This window comes from Salvia hispanica, chromosome 4 (genome assembly GCF_029641045.1).
Source record: "Salvia hispanica isolate PSC_SH4W2 chromosome 4, Shi_PSC_v1, whole genome shotgun sequence".
NCBI classification, from domain to species: Eukaryota; Viridiplantae; Streptophyta; class Magnoliopsida; order Lamiales; family Lamiaceae; genus Salvia; species Salvia hispanica.
In genome coordinates, this window is record NC_142695.1 from 43,066,917 (window position 1) to 43,083,586 (window position 16,670).

General features: G+C 56.1%; 32 non-coding genes across 32 annotated transcripts; all 32 read left to right on the top strand.

Annotated features, from left to right (window-relative positions):
* The first annotated feature begins 396 nt into the window (after positions 1-396).
* Positions 397-515, top strand: LOC148929142 (5S ribosomal RNA). The gene has a single exon (XR_016129933.1). It is a non-coding gene; the product is annotated as a 5S ribosomal RNA (ribosomal RNA).
* Positions 516-914: 399 nt separating this feature from the next.
* Positions 915-1,033, top strand: LOC148929143 (5S ribosomal RNA). The gene has a single exon (XR_016129934.1). It is a non-coding gene; the product is annotated as a 5S ribosomal RNA (ribosomal RNA).
* Positions 1,034-1,432: 399 nt separating this feature from the next.
* Positions 1,433-1,551, top strand: LOC148929144 (5S ribosomal RNA). Its single transcript, XR_016129935.1, has one exon. It is a non-coding gene; the product is annotated as a 5S ribosomal RNA (ribosomal RNA).
* A 399-nt stretch (positions 1,552-1,950) lies between these two features.
* LOC148929145 (5S ribosomal RNA) lies at positions 1,951-2,069 on the top strand. Its single transcript, XR_016129936.1, has one exon. It is a non-coding gene; the product is annotated as a 5S ribosomal RNA (ribosomal RNA).
* Positions 2,070-2,468: 399 nt separating this feature from the next.
* LOC148929146 (5S ribosomal RNA) lies at positions 2,469-2,587 on the top strand. Its single transcript, XR_016129937.1, has one exon. It is a non-coding gene; the product is annotated as a 5S ribosomal RNA (ribosomal RNA).
* A 399-nt stretch (positions 2,588-2,986) lies between these two features.
* LOC148929147 (5S ribosomal RNA) lies at positions 2,987-3,105 on the top strand. The gene has a single exon (XR_016129938.1). It is a non-coding gene; the product is annotated as a 5S ribosomal RNA (ribosomal RNA).
* A 399-nt stretch (positions 3,106-3,504) lies between these two features.
* On the top strand, positions 3,505-3,623 carry LOC148929148 (5S ribosomal RNA). The gene has a single exon (XR_016129939.1). It is a non-coding gene; the product is annotated as a 5S ribosomal RNA (ribosomal RNA).
* Positions 3,624-4,022: 399 nt separating this feature from the next.
* Positions 4,023-4,141, top strand: LOC148929149 (5S ribosomal RNA). Its single transcript, XR_016129940.1, has one exon. It is a non-coding gene; the product is annotated as a 5S ribosomal RNA (ribosomal RNA).
* Positions 4,142-4,540: 399 nt separating this feature from the next.
* Positions 4,541-4,659, top strand: LOC148929150 (5S ribosomal RNA). The gene has a single exon (XR_016130065.1). It is a non-coding gene; the product is annotated as a 5S ribosomal RNA (ribosomal RNA).
* A 399-nt stretch (positions 4,660-5,058) lies between these two features.
* Positions 5,059-5,177, top strand: LOC148929151 (5S ribosomal RNA). Its single transcript, XR_016129941.1, has one exon. It is a non-coding gene; the product is annotated as a 5S ribosomal RNA (ribosomal RNA).
* A 399-nt stretch (positions 5,178-5,576) lies between these two features.
* LOC148929152 (5S ribosomal RNA) lies at positions 5,577-5,695 on the top strand. The gene has a single exon (XR_016129942.1). It is a non-coding gene; the product is annotated as a 5S ribosomal RNA (ribosomal RNA).
* Positions 5,696-6,094: 399 nt separating this feature from the next.
* LOC148929153 (5S ribosomal RNA) lies at positions 6,095-6,213 on the top strand. The gene has a single exon (XR_016129943.1). It is a non-coding gene; the product is annotated as a 5S ribosomal RNA (ribosomal RNA).
* A 399-nt stretch (positions 6,214-6,612) lies between these two features.
* Positions 6,613-6,731, top strand: LOC148929154 (5S ribosomal RNA). Its single transcript, XR_016129944.1, has one exon. It is a non-coding gene; the product is annotated as a 5S ribosomal RNA (ribosomal RNA).
* Positions 6,732-7,130: 399 nt separating this feature from the next.
* On the top strand, positions 7,131-7,249 carry LOC148929155 (5S ribosomal RNA). Its single transcript, XR_016130037.1, has one exon. It is a non-coding gene; the product is annotated as a 5S ribosomal RNA (ribosomal RNA).
* Positions 7,250-7,648: 399 nt separating this feature from the next.
* Positions 7,649-7,767, top strand: LOC148929156 (5S ribosomal RNA). Its single transcript, XR_016129945.1, has one exon. It is a non-coding gene; the product is annotated as a 5S ribosomal RNA (ribosomal RNA).
* A 399-nt stretch (positions 7,768-8,166) lies between these two features.
* LOC148929157 (5S ribosomal RNA) lies at positions 8,167-8,285 on the top strand. The gene has a single exon (XR_016129946.1). It is a non-coding gene; the product is annotated as a 5S ribosomal RNA (ribosomal RNA).
* Positions 8,286-8,684: 399 nt separating this feature from the next.
* Positions 8,685-8,803, top strand: LOC148929158 (5S ribosomal RNA). The gene has a single exon (XR_016129947.1). It is a non-coding gene; the product is annotated as a 5S ribosomal RNA (ribosomal RNA).
* Positions 8,804-9,202: 399 nt separating this feature from the next.
* LOC148929159 (5S ribosomal RNA) lies at positions 9,203-9,321 on the top strand. Its single transcript, XR_016129948.1, has one exon. It is a non-coding gene; the product is annotated as a 5S ribosomal RNA (ribosomal RNA).
* Positions 9,322-9,720: 399 nt separating this feature from the next.
* On the top strand, positions 9,721-9,839 carry LOC148929160 (5S ribosomal RNA). The gene has a single exon (XR_016129949.1). It is a non-coding gene; the product is annotated as a 5S ribosomal RNA (ribosomal RNA).
* Positions 9,840-10,238: 399 nt separating this feature from the next.
* LOC148929161 (5S ribosomal RNA) lies at positions 10,239-10,357 on the top strand. Its single transcript, XR_016129950.1, has one exon. It is a non-coding gene; the product is annotated as a 5S ribosomal RNA (ribosomal RNA).
* A 399-nt stretch (positions 10,358-10,756) lies between these two features.
* LOC148929162 (5S ribosomal RNA) lies at positions 10,757-10,875 on the top strand. The gene has a single exon (XR_016129951.1). It is a non-coding gene; the product is annotated as a 5S ribosomal RNA (ribosomal RNA).
* A 399-nt stretch (positions 10,876-11,274) lies between these two features.
* LOC148929163 (5S ribosomal RNA) lies at positions 11,275-11,393 on the top strand. The gene has a single exon (XR_016129953.1). It is a non-coding gene; the product is annotated as a 5S ribosomal RNA (ribosomal RNA).
* Positions 11,394-11,792: 399 nt separating this feature from the next.
* LOC148929164 (5S ribosomal RNA) lies at positions 11,793-11,911 on the top strand. Its single transcript, XR_016129954.1, has one exon. It is a non-coding gene; the product is annotated as a 5S ribosomal RNA (ribosomal RNA).
* A 399-nt stretch (positions 11,912-12,310) lies between these two features.
* Positions 12,311-12,429, top strand: LOC148929165 (5S ribosomal RNA). Its single transcript, XR_016129955.1, has one exon. It is a non-coding gene; the product is annotated as a 5S ribosomal RNA (ribosomal RNA).
* Positions 12,430-12,829: 400 nt separating this feature from the next.
* On the top strand, positions 12,830-12,948 carry LOC148929166 (5S ribosomal RNA). Its single transcript, XR_016129956.1, has one exon. It is a non-coding gene; the product is annotated as a 5S ribosomal RNA (ribosomal RNA).
* Positions 12,949-13,347: 399 nt separating this feature from the next.
* Positions 13,348-13,466, top strand: LOC148929167 (5S ribosomal RNA). The gene has a single exon (XR_016129957.1). It is a non-coding gene; the product is annotated as a 5S ribosomal RNA (ribosomal RNA).
* Positions 13,467-13,865: 399 nt separating this feature from the next.
* On the top strand, positions 13,866-13,984 carry LOC148929168 (5S ribosomal RNA). The gene has a single exon (XR_016129958.1). It is a non-coding gene; the product is annotated as a 5S ribosomal RNA (ribosomal RNA).
* Positions 13,985-14,383: 399 nt separating this feature from the next.
* Positions 14,384-14,502, top strand: LOC148929169 (5S ribosomal RNA). Its single transcript, XR_016129959.1, has one exon. It is a non-coding gene; the product is annotated as a 5S ribosomal RNA (ribosomal RNA).
* Positions 14,503-14,901: 399 nt separating this feature from the next.
* On the top strand, positions 14,902-15,020 carry LOC148929170 (5S ribosomal RNA). Its single transcript, XR_016129960.1, has one exon. It is a non-coding gene; the product is annotated as a 5S ribosomal RNA (ribosomal RNA).
* A 399-nt stretch (positions 15,021-15,419) lies between these two features.
* LOC148929171 (5S ribosomal RNA) lies at positions 15,420-15,538 on the top strand. Its single transcript, XR_016130083.1, has one exon. It is a non-coding gene; the product is annotated as a 5S ribosomal RNA (ribosomal RNA).
* A 399-nt stretch (positions 15,539-15,937) lies between these two features.
* On the top strand, positions 15,938-16,056 carry LOC148929172 (5S ribosomal RNA). Its single transcript, XR_016129961.1, has one exon. It is a non-coding gene; the product is annotated as a 5S ribosomal RNA (ribosomal RNA).
* Positions 16,057-16,455: 399 nt separating this feature from the next.
* LOC148929173 (5S ribosomal RNA) lies at positions 16,456-16,574 on the top strand. The gene has a single exon (XR_016129962.1). It is a non-coding gene; the product is annotated as a 5S ribosomal RNA (ribosomal RNA).
* Positions 16,575-16,670: the final 96 nt, after the last annotated feature.

The following is a 16,670-nucleotide window of genomic DNA, read 5'->3' on the forward strand; positions in this document are numbered from 1 at the left end:
TTGCGAGTGCGTTCATTTTTTTTTTCTATTTCCGTTCAGTTGGTCTTGCTGCGGCCCGAAACTCGACTAGCGGTTGGCGGGCGCGAGGACAAAAAGGTACGGCAATCCCCACGAGCCCGTGACGAGCGGGTCCCACAACCTTAAACGTGCCGAAAAACAGTAGCCGCGAACTAAAAGTGGCCGAAATGGCTCGAAACGGCCTCTTTTTGCTTCCCGGAGTAGCCACGGGCTGTACCCGTAGCTCAGCACGTGGGGCTCGGCGAGAGCTTCGCGGTGATATGCTGTGGGTCCCGTAACTCCTTCCGGATCAAAAGTTATGCCCGTCTGAAGGGTGGGGGACCAGAACCTGCGCACGGGAGCGTACGCTATGAAAGAATAAAGTGCGGGGCTATTGACGGGTGCGATCATACCAGCACTAATGCACCGGATCCCATCAGAACTCCGAAGTTAAGCGTGCTTGGGCGAGAGTAGTACTAGGATGGGTGACCCCCTGGGAAGTCCTCGTGTTGCACCCCTTTTTGCGAGTGCGTTCATTTTTTTTTTCTATTTCCGTTCAGTTGGTCTTGCTGCGGCCCGAAACTCGACTAGCGGTTGGCGGGCGCGAGGACAAAAAGGTACGGCAATCCCCACGAGCCCGTGACGAGCGGGTCCCACAACCTTAAACGTGCCGAAAAACAGTAGCCGCGAACTAAAAGTGGCCGAAATGGCTCGAAACGGCCTCTTTTTGCTTCCCGGAGTAGCCACGGGCTGTACCCGTAGCTCAGCACGTGGGGCTCGGCGAGAGCTTCGCGGTGATATGCTGTGGGTCCCGTAACTCCTTCCGGATCAAAAGTTATGCCCGTCTGAAGGGTGGGGGACCAGAACCTGCGCACGGGAGCGTACGCTATGAAAGAATAAAGTGCGGGGCTATTGACGGGTGCGATCATACCAGCACTAATGCACCGGATCCCATCAGAACTCCGAAGTTAAGCGTGCTTGGGCGAGAGTAGTACTAGGATGGGTGACCCCCTGGGAAGTCCTCGTGTTGCACCCCTTTTTGCGAGTGCGTTCATTTTTTTTTTCTATTTCCGTTCAGTTGGTCTTGCTGCGGCCCGAAACTCGACTAGCGGTTGGCGGGCGCGAGGACAAAAAGGTACGGCAATCCCCACGAGCCCGTGACGAGCGGGTCCCACAACCTTAAACGTGCCGAAAAACAGTAGCCGCGAACTAAAAGTGGCCGAAATGGCTCGAAACGGCCTCTTTTTGCTTCCCGGAGTAGCCACGGGCTGTACCCGTAGCTCAGCACGTGGGGCTCGGCGAGAGCTTCGCGGTGATATGCTGTGGGTCCCGTAACTCCTTCCGGATCAAAAGTTATGCCCGTCTGAAGGGTGGGGGACCAGAACCTGCGCACGGGAGCGTACGCTATGAAAGAATAAAGTGCGGGGCTATTGACGGGTGCGATCATACCAGCACTAATGCACCGGATCCCATCAGAACTCCGAAGTTAAGCGTGCTTGGGCGAGAGTAGTACTAGGATGGGTGACCCCCTGGGAAGTCCTCGTGTTGCACCCCTTTTTGCGAGTGCGTTCATTTTTTTTTTCTATTTCCGTTCAGTTGGTCTTGCTGCGGCCCGAAACTCGACTAGCGGTTGGCGGGCGCGAGGACAAAAAGGTACGGCAATCCCCACGAGCCCGTGACGAGCGGGTCCCACAACCTTAAACGTGCCGAAAAACAGTAGCCGCGAACTAAAAGTGGCCGAAATGGCTCGAAACGGCCTCTTTTTGCTTCCCGGAGTAGCCACGGGCTGTACCCGTAGCTCAGCACGTGGGGCTCGGCGAGAGCTTCGCGGTGATATGCTGTGGGTCCCGTAACTCCTTCCGGATCAAAAGTTATGCCCGTCTGAAGGGTGGGGGACCAGAACCTGCGCACGGGAGCGTACGCTATGAAAGAATAAAGTGCGGGGCTATTGACGGGTGCGATCATACCAGCACTAATGCACCGGATCCCATCAGAACTCCGAAGTTAAGCGTGCTTGGGCGAGAGTAGTACTAGGATGGGTGACCCCCTGGGAAGTCCTCGTGTTGCACCCCTTTTTGCGAGTGCGTTCATTTTTTTTTTCTATTTCCGTTCAGTTGGTCTTGCTGCGGCCCGAAACTCGACTAGCGGTTGGCGGGCGCGAGGACAAAAAGGTACGGCAATCCCCACGAGCCCGTGACGAGCGGGTCCCACAACCTTAAACGTGCCGAAAAACAGTAGCCGCGAACTAAAAGTGGCCGAAATGGCTCGAAACGGCCTCTTTTTGCTTCCCGGAGTAGCCACGGGCTGTACCCGTAGCTCAGCACGTGGGGCTCGGCGAGAGCTTCGCGGTGATATGCTGTGGGTCCCGTAACTCCTTCCGGATCAAAAGTTATGCCCGTCTGAAGGGTGGGGGACCAGAACCTGCGCACGGGAGCGTACGCTATGAAAGAATAAAGTGCGGGGCTATTGACGGGTGCGATCATACCAGCACTAATGCACCGGATCCCATCAGAACTCCGAAGTTAAGCGTGCTTGGGCGAGAGTAGTACTAGGATGGGTGACCCCCTGGGAAGTCCTCGTGTTGCACCCCTTTTTGCGAGTGCGTTCATTTTTTTTTTCTATTTCCGTTCAGTTGGTCTTGCTGCGGCCCGAAACTCGACTAGCGGTTGGCGGGCGCGAGGACAAAAAGGTACGGCAATCCCCACGAGCCCGTGACGAGCGGGTCCCACAACCTTAAACGTGCCGAAAAACAGTAGCCGCGAACTAAAAGTGGCCGAAATGGCTCGAAACGGCCTCTTTTTGCTTCCCGGAGTAGCCACGGGCTGTACCCGTAGCTCAGCACGTGGGGCTCGGCGAGAGCTTCGCGGTGATATGCTGTGGGTCCCGTAACTCCTTCCGGATCAAAAGTTATGCCCGTCTGAAGGGTGGGGGACCAGAACCTGCGCACGGGAGCGTACGCTATGAAAGAATAAAGTGCGGGGCTATTGACGGGTGCGATCATACCAGCACTAATGCACCGGATCCCATCAGAACTCCGAAGTTAAGCGTGCTTGGGCGAGAGTAGTACTAGGATGGGTGACCCCCTGGGAAGTCCTCGTGTTGCACCCCTTTTTGCGAGTGCGTTCATTTTTTTTTTCTATTTCCGTTCAGTTGGTCTTGCTGCGGCCCGAAACTCGACTAGCGGTTGGCGGGCGCGAGGACAAAAAGGTACGGCAATCCCCACGAGCCCGTGACGAGCGGGTCCCACAACCTTAAACGTGCCGAAAAACAGTAGCCGCGAACTAAAAGTGGCCGAAATGGCTCGAAACGGCCTCTTTTTGCTTCCCGGAGTAGCCACGGGCTGTACCCGTAGCTCAGCACGTGGGGCTCGGCGAGAGCTTCGCGGTGATATGCTGTGGGTCCCGTAACTCCTTCCGGATCAAAAGTTATGCCCGTCTGAAGGGTGGGGGACCAGAACCTGCGCACGGGAGCGTACGCTATGAAAGAATAAAGTGCGGGGCTATTGACGGGTGCGATCATACCAGCACTAATGCACCGGATCCCATCAGAACTCCGAAGTTAAGCGTGCTTGGGCGAGAGTAGTACTAGGATGGGTGACCCCCTGGGAAGTCCTCGTGTTGCACCCCTTTTTGCGAGTGCGTTCATTTTTTTTTTCTATTTCCGTTCAGTTGGTCTTGCTGCGGCCCGAAACTCGACTAGCGGTTGGCGGGCGCGAGGACAAAAAGGTACGGCAATCCCCACGAGCCCGTGACGAGCGGGTCCCACAACCTTAAACGTGCCGAAAAACAGTAGCCGCGAACTAAAAGTGGCCGAAATGGCTCGAAACGGCCTCTTTTTGCTTCCCGGAGTAGCCACGGGCTGTACCCGTAGCTCAGCACGTGGGGCTCGGCGAGAGCTTCGCGGTGATATGCTGTGGGTCCCGTAACTCCTTCCGGATCAAAAGTTATGCCCGTCTGAAGGGTGGGGGACCAGAACCTGCGCACGGGAGCGTACGCTATGAAAGAATAAAGTGCGGGGCTATTGACGGGTGCGATCATACCAGCACTAATGCACCGGATCCCATCAGAACTCCGAAGTTAAGCGTGCTTGGGCGAGAGTAGTACTAGGATGGGTGACCCCCTGGGAAGTCCTCGTGTTGCACCCCTTTTTGCGAGTGCGTTCATTTTTTTTTTCTATTTCCGTTCAGTTGGTCTTGCTGCGGCCCGAAACTCGACTAGCGGTTGGCGGGCGCGAGGACAAAAAGGTACGGCAATCCCCACGAGCCCGTGACGAGCGGGTCCCACAACCTTAAACGTGCCGAAAAACAGTAGCCGCGAACTAAAAGTGGCCGAAATGGCTCGAAACGGCCTCTTTTTGCTTCCCGGAGTAGCCACGGGCTGTACCCGTAGCTCAGCACGTGGGGCTCGGCGAGAGCTTCGCGGTGATATGCTGTGGGTCCCGTAACTCCTTCCGGATCAAAAGTTATGCCCGTCTGAAGGGTGGGGGACCAGAACCTGCGCACGGGAGCGTACGCTATGAAAGAATAAAGTGCGGGGCTATTGACGGGTGCGATCATACCAGCACTAATGCACCGGATCCCATCAGAACTCCAAAGTTAAGCGTGCTTGGGCGAGAGTAGTACTAGGATGGGTGACCCCCTGGGAAGTCCTCGTGTTGCACCCCTTTTTGCGAGTGCGTTCATTTTTTTTTTCTATTTCCGTTCAGTTGGTCTTGCTGCGGCCCGAAACTCGACTAGCGGTTGGCGGGCGCGAGGACAAAAAGGTACGGCAATCCCCACGAGCCCGTGACGAGCGGGTCCCACAACCTTAAACGTGCCGAAAAACAGTAGCCGCGAACTAAAAGTGGCCGAAATGGCTCGAAACGGCCTCTTTTTGCTTCCCGGAGTAGCCACGGGCTGTACCCGTAGCTCAGCACGTGGGGCTCGGCGAGAGCTTCGCGGTGATATGCTGTGGGTCCCGTAACTCCTTCCGGATCAAAAGTTATGCCCGTCTGAAGGGTGGGGGACCAGAACCTGCGCACGGGAGCGTACGCTATGAAAGAATAAAGTGCGGGGCTATTGACGGGTGCGATCATACCAGCACTAATGCACCGGATCCCATCAGAACTCCGAAGTTAAGCGTGCTTGGGCGAGAGTAGTACTAGGATGGGTGACCCCCTGGGAAGTCCTCGTGTTGCACCCCTTTTTGCGAGTGCGTTCATTTTTTTTTTCTATTTCCGTTCAGTTGGTCTTGCTGCGGCCCGAAACTCGACTAGCGGTTGGCGGGCGCGAGGACAAAAAGGTACGGCAATCCCCACGAGCCCGTGACGAGCGGGTCCCACAACCTTAAACGTGCCGAAAAACAGTAGCCGCGAACTAAAAGTGGCCGAAATGGCTCGAAACGGCCTCTTTTTGCTTCCCGGAGTAGCCACGGGCTGTACCCGTAGCTCAGCACGTGGGGCTCGGCGAGAGCTTCGCGGTGATATGCTGTGGGTCCCGTAACTCCTTCCGGATCAAAAGTTATGCCCGTCTGAAGGGTGGGGGACCAGAACCTGCGCACGGGAGCGTACGCTATGAAAGAATAAAGTGCGGGGCTATTGACGGGTGCGATCATACCAGCACTAATGCACCGGATCCCATCAGAACTCCGAAGTTAAGCGTGCTTGGGCGAGAGTAGTACTAGGATGGGTGACCCCCTGGGAAGTCCTCGTGTTGCACCCCTTTTTGCGAGTGCGTTCATTTTTTTTTTCTATTTCCGTTCAGTTGGTCTTGCTGCGGCCCGAAACTCGACTAGCGGTTGGCGGGCGCGAGGACAAAAAGGTACGGCAATCCCCACGAGCCCGTGACGAGCGGGTCCCACAACCTTAAACGTGCCGAAAAACAGTAGCCGCGAACTAAAAGTGGCCGAAATGGCTCGAAACGGCCTCTTTTTGCTTCCCGGAGTAGCCACGGGCTGTACCCGTAGCTCAGCACGTGGGGCTCGGCGAGAGCTTCGCGGTGATATGCTGTGGGTCCCGTAACTCCTTCCGGATCAAAAGTTATGCCCGTCTGAAGGGTGGGGGACCAGAACCTGCGCACGGGAGCGTACGCTATGAAAGAATAAAGTGCGGGGCTATTGACGGGTGCGATCATACCAGCACTAATGCACCGGATCCCATCAGAACTCCGAAGTTAAGCGTGCTTGGGCGAGAGTAGTACTAGGATGGGTGACCCCCTGGGAAGTCCTCGTGTTGCACCCCTTTTTGCGAGTGCGTTCATTTTTTTTTTCTATTTCCGTTCAGTTGGTCTTGCTGCGGCCCGAAACTCGACTAGCGGTTGGCGGGCGCGAGGACAAAAAGGTACGGCAATCCCCACGAGCCCGTGACGAGCGGGTCCCACAACCTTAAACGTGCCGAAAAACAGTAGCCGCGAACTAAAAGTGGCCGAAATGGCTCGAAACGGCCTCTTTTTGCTTCCCGGAGTAGCCACGGGCTGTACCCGTAGCTCAGCACGTGGGGCTCGGCGAGAGCTTCGCGGTGATATGCTGTGGGTCCCGTAACTCCTTCCGGATCAAAAGTTATGCCCGTCTGAAGGGTGGGGGACCAGAACCTGCGCACGGGAGCGTACGCTATGAAAGAATAAAGTGCGGGGCTATTGACGGGTGCGATCATACCAGCACTAATGCACCGGATCCCATCAGAACTCCGAAGTTAAGCGTGCTTGGGCGAGAGTAGTACTAGGATGGGTGACCCCCTGGGAAGTCCTCGTGTTGCACCCCTTTTTGCGAGTGCGTTCATTTTTTTTTTCTATTTCCGTTCAGTTGGTCTTGCTGCGGCCCGAAACTCGACTAGCGGTTGGCGGGCGCGAGGACAAAAAGGTACGGCAATCCCCACGAGCCCGTGACGAGCGGGTCCCACAACCTTAAACGTGCCGAAAAACAGTAGCCGCGAACTAAAAGTGGCCGAAATGGCTCGAAACGGCCTCTTTTTGCTTCCCGGAGTAGCCACGGGCTGTACCCGTAGCTCAGCACGTGGGGCTCGGCGAGAGCTTCGCGGTGATATGCTGTGGGTCCCGTAACTCCTTCCGGATCAAAAGTTATGCCCGTCTGAAGGGTGGGGGACCAGAACCTGCGCACGGGAGCGTACGCTATGAAAGAATAAAGTGCGGGGCTATTGACGGGTGCGATCATACCAGCACTAATGCACTGGATCCCATCAGAACTCCGAAGTTAAGCGTGCTTGGGCGAGAGTAGTACTAGGATGGGTGACCCCCTGGGAAGTCCTCGTGTTGCACCCCTTTTTGCGAGTGCGTTCATTTTTTTTTTCTATTTCCGTTCAGTTGGTCTTGCTGCGGCCCGAAACTCGACTAGCGGTTGGCGGGCGCGAGGACAAAAAGGTACGGCAATCCCCACGAGCCCGTGACGAGCGGGTCCCACAACCTTAAACGTGCCGAAAAACAGTAGCCGCGAACTAAAAGTGGCCGAAATGGCTCGAAACGGCCTCTTTTTGCTTCCCGGAGTAGCCACGGGCTGTACCCGTAGCTCAGCACGTGGGGCTCGGCGAGAGCTTCGCGGTGATATGCTGTGGGTCCCGTAACTCCTTCCGGATCAAAAGTTATGCCCGTCTGAAGGGTGGGGGACCAGAACCTGCGCACGGGAGCGTACGCTATGAAAGAATAAAGTGCGGGGCTATTGACGGGTGCGATCATACCAGCACTAATGCACCGGATCCCATCAGAACTCCGAAGTTAAGCGTGCTTGGGCGAGAGTAGTACTAGGATGGGTGACCCCCTGGGAAGTCCTCGTGTTGCACCCCTTTTTGCGAGTGCGTTCATTTTTTTTTTCTATTTCCGTTCAGTTGGTCTTGCTGCGGCCCGAAACTCGACTAGCGGTTGGCGGGCGCGAGGACAAAAAGGTACGGCAATCCCCACGAGCCCGTGACGAGCGGGTCCCACAACCTTAAACGTGCCGAAAAACAGTAGCCGCGAACTAAAAGTGGCCGAAATGGCTCGAAACGGCCTCTTTTTGCTTCCCGGAGTAGCCACGGGCTGTACCCGTAGCTCAGCACGTGGGGCTCGGCGAGAGCTTCGCGGTGATATGCTGTGGGTCCCGTAACTCCTTCCGGATCAAAAGTTATGCCCGTCTGAAGGGTGGGGGACCAGAACCTGCGCACGGGAGCGTACGCTATGAAAGAATAAAGTGCGGGGCTATTGACGGGTGCGATCATACCAGCACTAATGCACCGGATCCCATCAGAACTCCGAAGTTAAGCGTGCTTGGGCGAGAGTAGTACTAGGATGGGTGACCCCCTGGGAAGTCCTCGTGTTGCACCCCTTTTTGCGAGTGCGTTCATTTTTTTTTTCTATTTCCGTTCAGTTGGTCTTGCTGCGGCCCGAAACTCGACTAGCGGTTGGCGGGCGCGAGGACAAAAAGGTACGGCAATCCCCACGAGCCCGTGACGAGCGGGTCCCACAACCTTAAACGTGCCGAAAAACAGTAGCCGCGAACTAAAAGTGGCCGAAATGGCTCGAAACGGCCTCTTTTTGCTTCCCGGAGTAGCCACGGGCTGTACCCGTAGCTCAGCACGTGGGGCTCGGCGAGAGCTTCGCGGTGATATGCTGTGGGTCCCGTAACTCCTTCCGGATCAAAAGTTATGCCCGTCTGAAGGGTGGGGGACCAGAACCTGCGCACGGGAGCGTACGCTATGAAAGAATAAAGTGCGGGGCTATTGACGGGTGCGATCATACCAGCACTAATGCACCGGATCCCATCAGAACTCCGAAGTTAAGCGTGCTTGGGCGAGAGTAGTACTAGGATGGGTGACCCCCTGGGAAGTCCTCGTGTTGCACCCCTTTTTGCGAGTGCGTTCATTTTTTTTTTCTATTTCCGTTCAGTTGGTCTTGCTGCGGCCCGAAACTCGACTAGCGGTTGGCGGGCGCGAGGACAAAAAGGTACGGCAATCCCCACGAGCCCGTGACGAGCGGGTCCCACAACCTTAAACGTGCCGAAAAACAGTAGCCGCGAACTAAAAGTGGCCGAAATGGCTCGAAACGGCCTCTTTTTGCTTCCCGGAGTAGCCACGGGCTGTACCCGTAGCTCAGCACGTGGGGCTCGGCGAGAGCTTCGCGGTGATATGCTGTGGGTCCCGTAACTCCTTCCGGATCAAAAGTTATGCCCGTCTGAAGGGTGGGGGACCAGAACCTGCGCACGGGAGCGTACGCTATGAAAGAATAAAGTGCGGGGCTATTGACGGGTGCGATCATACCAGCACTAATGCACCGGATCCCATCAGAACTCCGAAGTTAAGCGTGCTTGGGCGAGAGTAGTACTAGGATGGGTGACCCCCTGGGAAGTCCTCGTGTTGCACCCCTTTTTGCGAGTGCGTTCATTTTTTTTTTCTATTTCCGTTCAGTTGGTCTTGCTGCGGCCCGAAACTCGACTAGCGGTTGGCGGGCGCGAGGACAAAAAGGTACGGCAATCCCCACGAGCCCGTGACGAGCGGGTCCCACAACCTTAAACGTGCCGAAAAACAGTAGCCGCGAACTAAAAGTGGCCGAAATGGCTCGAAACGGCCTCTTTTTGCTTCCCGGAGTAGCCACGGGCTGTACCCGTAGCTCAGCACGTGGGGCTCGGCGAGAGCTTCGCGGTGATATGCTGTGGGTCCCGTAACTCCTTCCGGATCAAAAGTTATGCCCGTCTGAAGGGTGGGGGACCAGAACCTGCGCACGGGAGCGTACGCTATGAAAGAATAAAGTGCGGGGCTATTGACGGGTGCGATCATACCAGCACTAATGCACCGGATCCCATCAGAACTCCGAAGTTAAGCGTGCTTGGGCGAGAGTAGTACTAGGATGGGTGACCCCCTGGGAAGTCCTCGTGTTGCACCCCTTTTTGCGAGTGCGTTCATTTTTTTTTTCTATTTCCGTTCAGTTGGTCTTGCTGCGGCCCGAAACTCGACTAGCGGTTGGCGGGCGCGAGGACAAAAAGGTACGGCAATCCCCACGAGCCCGTGACGAGCGGGTCCCACAACCTTAAACGTGCCGAAAAACAGTAGCCGCGAACTAAAAGTGGCCGAAATGGCTCGAAACGGCCTCTTTTTGCTTCCCGGAGTAGCCACGGGCTGTACCCGTAGCTCAGCACGTGGGGCTCGGCGAGAGCTTCGCGGTGATATGCTGTGGGTCCCGTAACTCCTTCCGGATCAAAAGTTATGCCCGTCTGAAGGGTGGGGGACCAGAACCTGCGCACGGGAGCGTACGCTATGAAAGAATAAAGTGCGGGGCTATTGACGGGTGCGATCATACCAGCACTAATGCACCGGATCCCATCAGAACTCCGAAGTTAAGCGTGCTTGGGCGAGAGTAGTACTAGGATGGGTGACCCCCTGGGAAGTCCTCGTGTTGCACCCCTTTTTGCGAGTGCGTTCATTTTTTTTTTCTATTTCCGTTCAGTTGGTCTTGCTGCGGCCCGAAACTCGACTAGCGGTTGGCGGGCGCGAGGACAAAAAGGTACGGCAATCCCCACGAGCCCGTGACGAGCGGGTCCCACAACCTTAAACGTGCCGAAAAACAGTAGCCGCGAACTAAAAGTGGCCGAAATGGCTCGAAACGGCCTCTTTTTGCTTCCCGGAGTAGCCACGGGCTGTACCCGTAGCTCAGCACGTGGGGCTCGGCGAGAGCTTCGCGGTGATATGCTGTGGGTCCCGTAACTCCTTCCGGATCAAAAGTTATGCCCGTCTGAAGGGTGGGGGACCAGAACCTGCGCACGGGAGCGTACGCTATGAAAGAATAAAGTGCGGGGCTATTGACGGGTGCGATCATACCAGCACTAATGCACCGGATCCCATCAGAACTCCGAAGTTAAGCGTGCTTGGGCGAGAGTAGTACTAGGATGGGTGACCCCCTGGGAAGTCCTCGTGTTGCACCCCTTTTTGCGAGTGCGTTCATTTTTTTTTTCTATTTCCGTTCAGTTGGTCTTGCTGCGGCCCGAAACTCGACTAGCGGTTGGCGGGCGCGAGGACAAAAAGGTACGGCAATCCCCACGAGCCCGTGACGAGCGGGTCCCACAACCTTAAACGTGCCGAAAAACAGTAGCCGCGAACTAAAAGTGGCCGAAATGGCTCGAAACGGCCTCTTTTTGCTTCCCGGAGTAGCCACGGGCTGTACCCGTAGCTCAGCACGTGGGGCTCGGCGAGAGCTTCGCGGTGATATGCTGTGGGTCCCGTAACTCCTTCCGGATCAAAAGTTATGCCCGTCTGAAGGGTGGGGGACCAGAACCTGCGCACGGGAGCGTACGCTATGAAAGAATAAAGTGCGGGGCTATTGACGGGTGCGATCATACCAGCACTAATGCACCGGATCCCATCAGAACTCCGAAGTTAAGCGTGCTTGGGCGAGAGTAGTACTAGGATGGGTGACCCCCTGGGAAGTCCTCGTGTTGCACCCCTTTTTGCGAGTGCGTTCATTTTTTTTTTCTATTTCCGTTCAGTTGGTCTTGCTGCGGCCCGAAACTCGACTAGCGGTTGGCGGGCGCGAGGACAAAAAGGTACGGCAATCCCCACGAGCCCGTGACGAGCGGGTCCCACAACCTTAAACGTGCCGAAAAACAGTAGCCGCGAACTAAAAGTGGCCGAAATGGCTCGAAACGGCCTCTTTTTGCTTCCCGGAGTAGCCACGGGCTGTACCCGTAGCTCAGCACGTGGGGCTCGGCGAGAGCTTCGCGGTGATATGCTGTGGGTCCCGTAACTCCTTCCGGATCAAAAGTTATGCCCGTCTGAAGGGTGGGGGACCAGAACCTGCGCACGGGAGCGTACGCTATGAAAGAATAAAGTGCGGGGCTATTGACGGGTGCGATCATACCAGCACTAATGCACCGGATCCCATCAGAACTCCGAAGTTAAGCGTGCTTGGGCGAGAGTAGTACTAGGATGGGTGACCCCCTGGGAAGTCCTCGTGTTGCACCCCTTTTTGCGAGTGCGTTCATTTTTTTTTTCTATTTCCGTTCAGTTGGTCTTGCTGCGGCCCGAAACTCGACTAGCGGTTGGCGGGCGCGAGGACAAAAAGGTACGGCAATCCCCACGAGCCCGTGACGAGCGGGTCCCACAACCTTAAACGTGCCGAAAAACAGTAGCCGCGAACTAAAAGTGGCCGAAATGGCTCGAAACGGCCTCTTTTTGCTTCCCGGAGTAGCCACGGGCTGTACCCGTAGCTCAGCACGTGGGGCTCGGCGAGAGCTTCGCGGTGATATGCTGTGGGTCCCGTAACTCCTTCCGGATCAAAAGTTATGCCCGTCTGAAGGGTGGGGGACCAGAACCTGCGCACGGGAGCGTACGCTATGAAAGAATAAAGTGCGGGGCTATTGACGGGTGCGATCATACCAGCACTAATGCACCGGATCCCATCAGAACTCCGAAGTTAAGCGTGCTTGGGCGAGAGTAGTACTAGGATGGGTGACCCCCTGGGAAGTCCTCGTGTTGCACCCCTTTTTGCGAGTGCGTTCATTTTTTTTTTCTATTTCCGTTCAGTTGGTCTTGCTGCGGCCCGAAACTCGACTAGCGGTTGGCGGGCGCGAGGACAAAAAGGTACGGCAATCCCCACGAGCCCGTGACGAGCGGGTCCCACAACCTTAAACGTGCCGAAAAAACAGTAGCCGCGAACTAAAAGTGGCCGAAATGGCTCGAAACGGCCTCTTTTTGCTTCCCGGAGTAGCCACGGGCTGTACCCGTAGCTCAGCACGTGGGGCTCGGCGAGAGCTTCGCGGTGATATGCTGTGGGTCCCGTAACTCCTTCCGGATCAAAAGTTATGCCCGTCTGAAGGGTGGGGGACCAGAACCTGCGCACGGGAGCGTACGCTATGAAAGAATAAAGTGCGGGGCTATTGACGGGTGCGATCATACCAGCACTAATGCACCGGATCCCATCAGAACTCCGAAGTTAAGCGTGCTTGGGCGAGAGTAGTACTAGGATGGGTGACCCCCTGGGAAGTCCTCGTGTTGCACCCCTTTTTGCGAGTGCGTTCATTTTTTTTTTCTATTTCCGTTCAGTTGGTCTTGCTGCGGCCCGAAACTCGACTAGCGGTTGGCGGGCGCGAGGACAAAAAGGTACGGCAATCCCCACGAGCCCGTGACGAGCGGGTCCCACAACCTTAAACGTGCCGAAAAACAGTAGCCGCGAACTAAAAGTGGCCGAAATGGCTCGAAACGGCCTCTTTTTGCTTCCCGGAGTAGCCACGGGCTGTACCCGTAGCTCAGCACGTGGGGCTCGGCGAGAGCTTCGCGGTGATATGCTGTGGGTCCCGTAACTCCTTCCGGATCAAAAGTTATGCCCGTCTGAAGGGTGGGGGACCAGAACCTGCGCACGGGAGCGTACGCTATGAAAGAATAAAGTGCGGGGCTATTGACGGGTGCGATCATACCAGCACTAATGCACCGGATCCCATCAGAACTCCGAAGTTAAGCGTGCTTGGGCGAGAGTAGTACTAGGATGGGTGACCCCCTGGGAAGTCCTCGTGTTGCACCCCTTTTTGCGAGTGCGTTCATTTTTTTTTTCTATTTCCGTTCAGTTGGTCTTGCTGCGGCCCGAAACTCGACTAGCGGTTGGCGGGCGCGAGGACAAAAAGGTACGGCAATCCCCACGAGCCCGTGACGAGCGGGTCCCACAACCTTAAACGTGCCGAAAAACAGTAGCCGCGAACTAAAAGTGGCCGAAATGGCTCGAAACGGCCTCTTTTTGCTTCCCGGAGTAGCCACGGGCTGTACCCGTAGCTCAGCACGTGGGGCTCGGCGAGAGCTTCGCGGTGATATGCTGTGGGTCCCGTAACTCCTTCCGGATCAAAAGTTATGCCCGTCTGAAGGGTGGGGGACCAGAACCTGCGCACGGGAGCGTACGCTATGAAAGAATAAAGTGCGGGGCTATTGACGGGTGCGATCATACCAGCACTAATGCACCGGATCCCATCAGAACTCCGAAGTTAAGCGTGCTTGGGCGAGAGTAGTACTAGGATGGGTGACCCCCTGGGAAGTCCTCGTGTTGCACCCCTTTTTGCGAGTGCGTTCATTTTTTTTTTCTATTTCCGTTCAGTTGGTCTTGCTGCGGCCCGAAACTCGACTAGCGGTTGGCGGGCGCGAGGACAAAAAGGTACGGCAATCCCCACGAGCCCGTGACGAGCGGGTCCCACAACCTTAAACGTGCCGAAAAACAGTAGCCGCGAACTAAAAGTGGCCGAAATGGCTCGAAACGGCCTCTTTTTGCTTCCCGGAGTAGCCACGGGCTGTACCCGTAGCTCAGCACGTGGGGCTCGGCGAGAGCTTCGCGGTGATATGCTGTGGGTCCCGTAACTCCTTCCGGATCAAAAGTTATGCCCGTCTGAAGGGTGGGGGACCAGAACCTGCGCACGGGAGCGTACGCTATGAAAGAATAAAGTGCGGGGCTATTGACGGGTGCGATCATACCAGCACTAATGCACCGGATCCCATCAGAACTCCGAAGTTAAGCGTGCTTGGGCGAGAGTAGTACTAGGATGGGTGACCCCCTGGGAAGTCCTCGTGTTGCACCCCTTTTTGCGAGTGCGTTCATTTTTTTTTTCTATTTCCGTTCAGTTGGTCTTGCTGCGGCCCGAAACTCGACTAGCGGTTGGCGGGCGCGAGGACAAAAAGGTACGGCAATCCCCACGAGCCCGTGACGAGCGGGTCCCACAACCTTAAACGTGCCGAAAAACAGTAGCCGCGAACTAAAAGTGGCCGAAATGGCTCGAAACGGCCTCTTTTTGCTTCCCGGAGTAGCCACGGGCTGTACCCGTAGCTCAGCACGTGGGGCTCGGCGAGAGCTTCGCGGTGATATGCTGTGGGTCCCGTAACTCCTTCCGGATCAAAAGTTATGCCCGTCTGAAGGGTGGGGGACCAGAACCTGCGCACGGGAGCGTACGCTATGAAAGAATAAAGTGCGGGGCTATTGACGGGTGCGATCATACCAGCACTAATGCACCGGATCCCATCAGAACTCCGAAGTTAAGCGTGCTTGGGCGAGAGTAGTACTAGGATGGGTGACCCCCTGGGAAGTCCTCGTGTTGCACCCCTTTTTGCGAGTGCGTTCATTTTTTTTTTCTATTTCCGTTCAGTTGGTCTTGCTGCGGCCCGAAACTCGACTAGCGGTTGGCGGGCGCGAGGACAAAAAGGTACGGCAATCCCCACGAGCCCGTGACGAGCGGGTCCCACAACCTTAAACGTGCCGAAAAACAGTAGCCGCGAACTAAAAGTGGCCGAAATGGCTCGAAACGGCCTCTTTTTGCTTCCCGGAGTAGCCACGGGCTGTACCCGTAGCTCAGCACGTGGGGCTCGGCGAGAGCTTCGCGGTGATATGCTGTGGGTCCCGTAACTCCTTCCGGATCAAAAGTTATGCCCGTCTGAAGGGTGGGGGACCAGAACCTGCGCACGGGAGCGTACGCTATGAAAGAATAAAGTGCGGGGCTATTGACGGGTGCGATCATACCAGCACTAATGCACCGGATCCCATCAAAACTCCGAAGTTAAGCGTGCTTGGGCGAGAGTAGTACTAGGATGGGTGACCCCCTGGGAAGTCCTCGTGTTGCACCCCTTTTTGCGAGTGCGTTCATTTTTTTTTTCTATTTCCGTTCAGTTGGTCTTGCTGCGGCCCGAAACTCGACTAGCGGTTGGCGGGCGCGAGGACAAAAAGGTACGGCAATCCCCACGAGCCCGTGACGAGCGGGTCCCACAACCTTAAACGTGCCGAAAAACAGTAGCCGCGAACTAAAAGTGGCCGAAATGGCTCGAAACGGCCTCTTTTTGCTTCCCGGAGTAGCCACGGGCTGTACCCGTAGCTCAGCACGTGGGGCTCGGCGAGAGCTTCGCGGTGATATGCTGTGGGTCCCGTAACTCCTTCCGGATCAAAAGTTATGCCCGTCTGAAGGGTGGGGGACCAGAACCTGCGCACGGGAGCGTACGCTATGAAAGAATAAAGTGCGGGGCTATTGACGGGTGCGATCATACCAGCACTAATGCACCGGATCCCATCAGAACTCCGAAGTTAAGCGTGCTTGGGCGAGAGTAGTACTAGGATGGGTGACCCCCTGGGAAGTCCTCGTGTTGCACCCCTTTTTGCGAGTGCGTTCATTTTTTTTTTCTATTTCCGTTCAGTTGGTCTTGCTGCGGCCCGAAACTCGACTAGCGGTTGGCGGGCGCGAGGACAAAAAGGTACGGCAATCCCCACGAGCCCGTGACGAGCGGGTCCCACAACCTTAAACGTGCCGAAAAACAGTAGCCGCGAACTAAAAGTGGCCGAAATGGCTCGAAACGGCCTCTTTTTGCTTCCCGGAGTAGCCACGGGCTGTACCCGTAGCTCAGCACGTGGGGCTCGGCGAGAGCTTCGCGGTGATATGCTGTGGGTCCCGTAACTCCTTCCGGATCAAAAGTTATGCCCGTCTGAAGGGTGGGGGACCAGAACCTGCGCACGGGAGCGTACGCTATGAAAGAATAAAGTGCGGGGCTATTGACGGGTGCGATCATACCAGCACTAATGCACCGGATCCCATCAGAACTCCGAAGTTAAGCGTGCTTGGGCGAGAGTAGTACTAGGATGGGTGACCCCCTGGGAAGTCCTCGTGTTGCACCCCTTTTTGCGAGTGCGTTCATTTTTTTTTTCTATTTCCGTTCAGTTGGTCTTGCTGCGGCCCGAAACTCGACTAGCGGTTGGCGGGCGCGAGGACAAA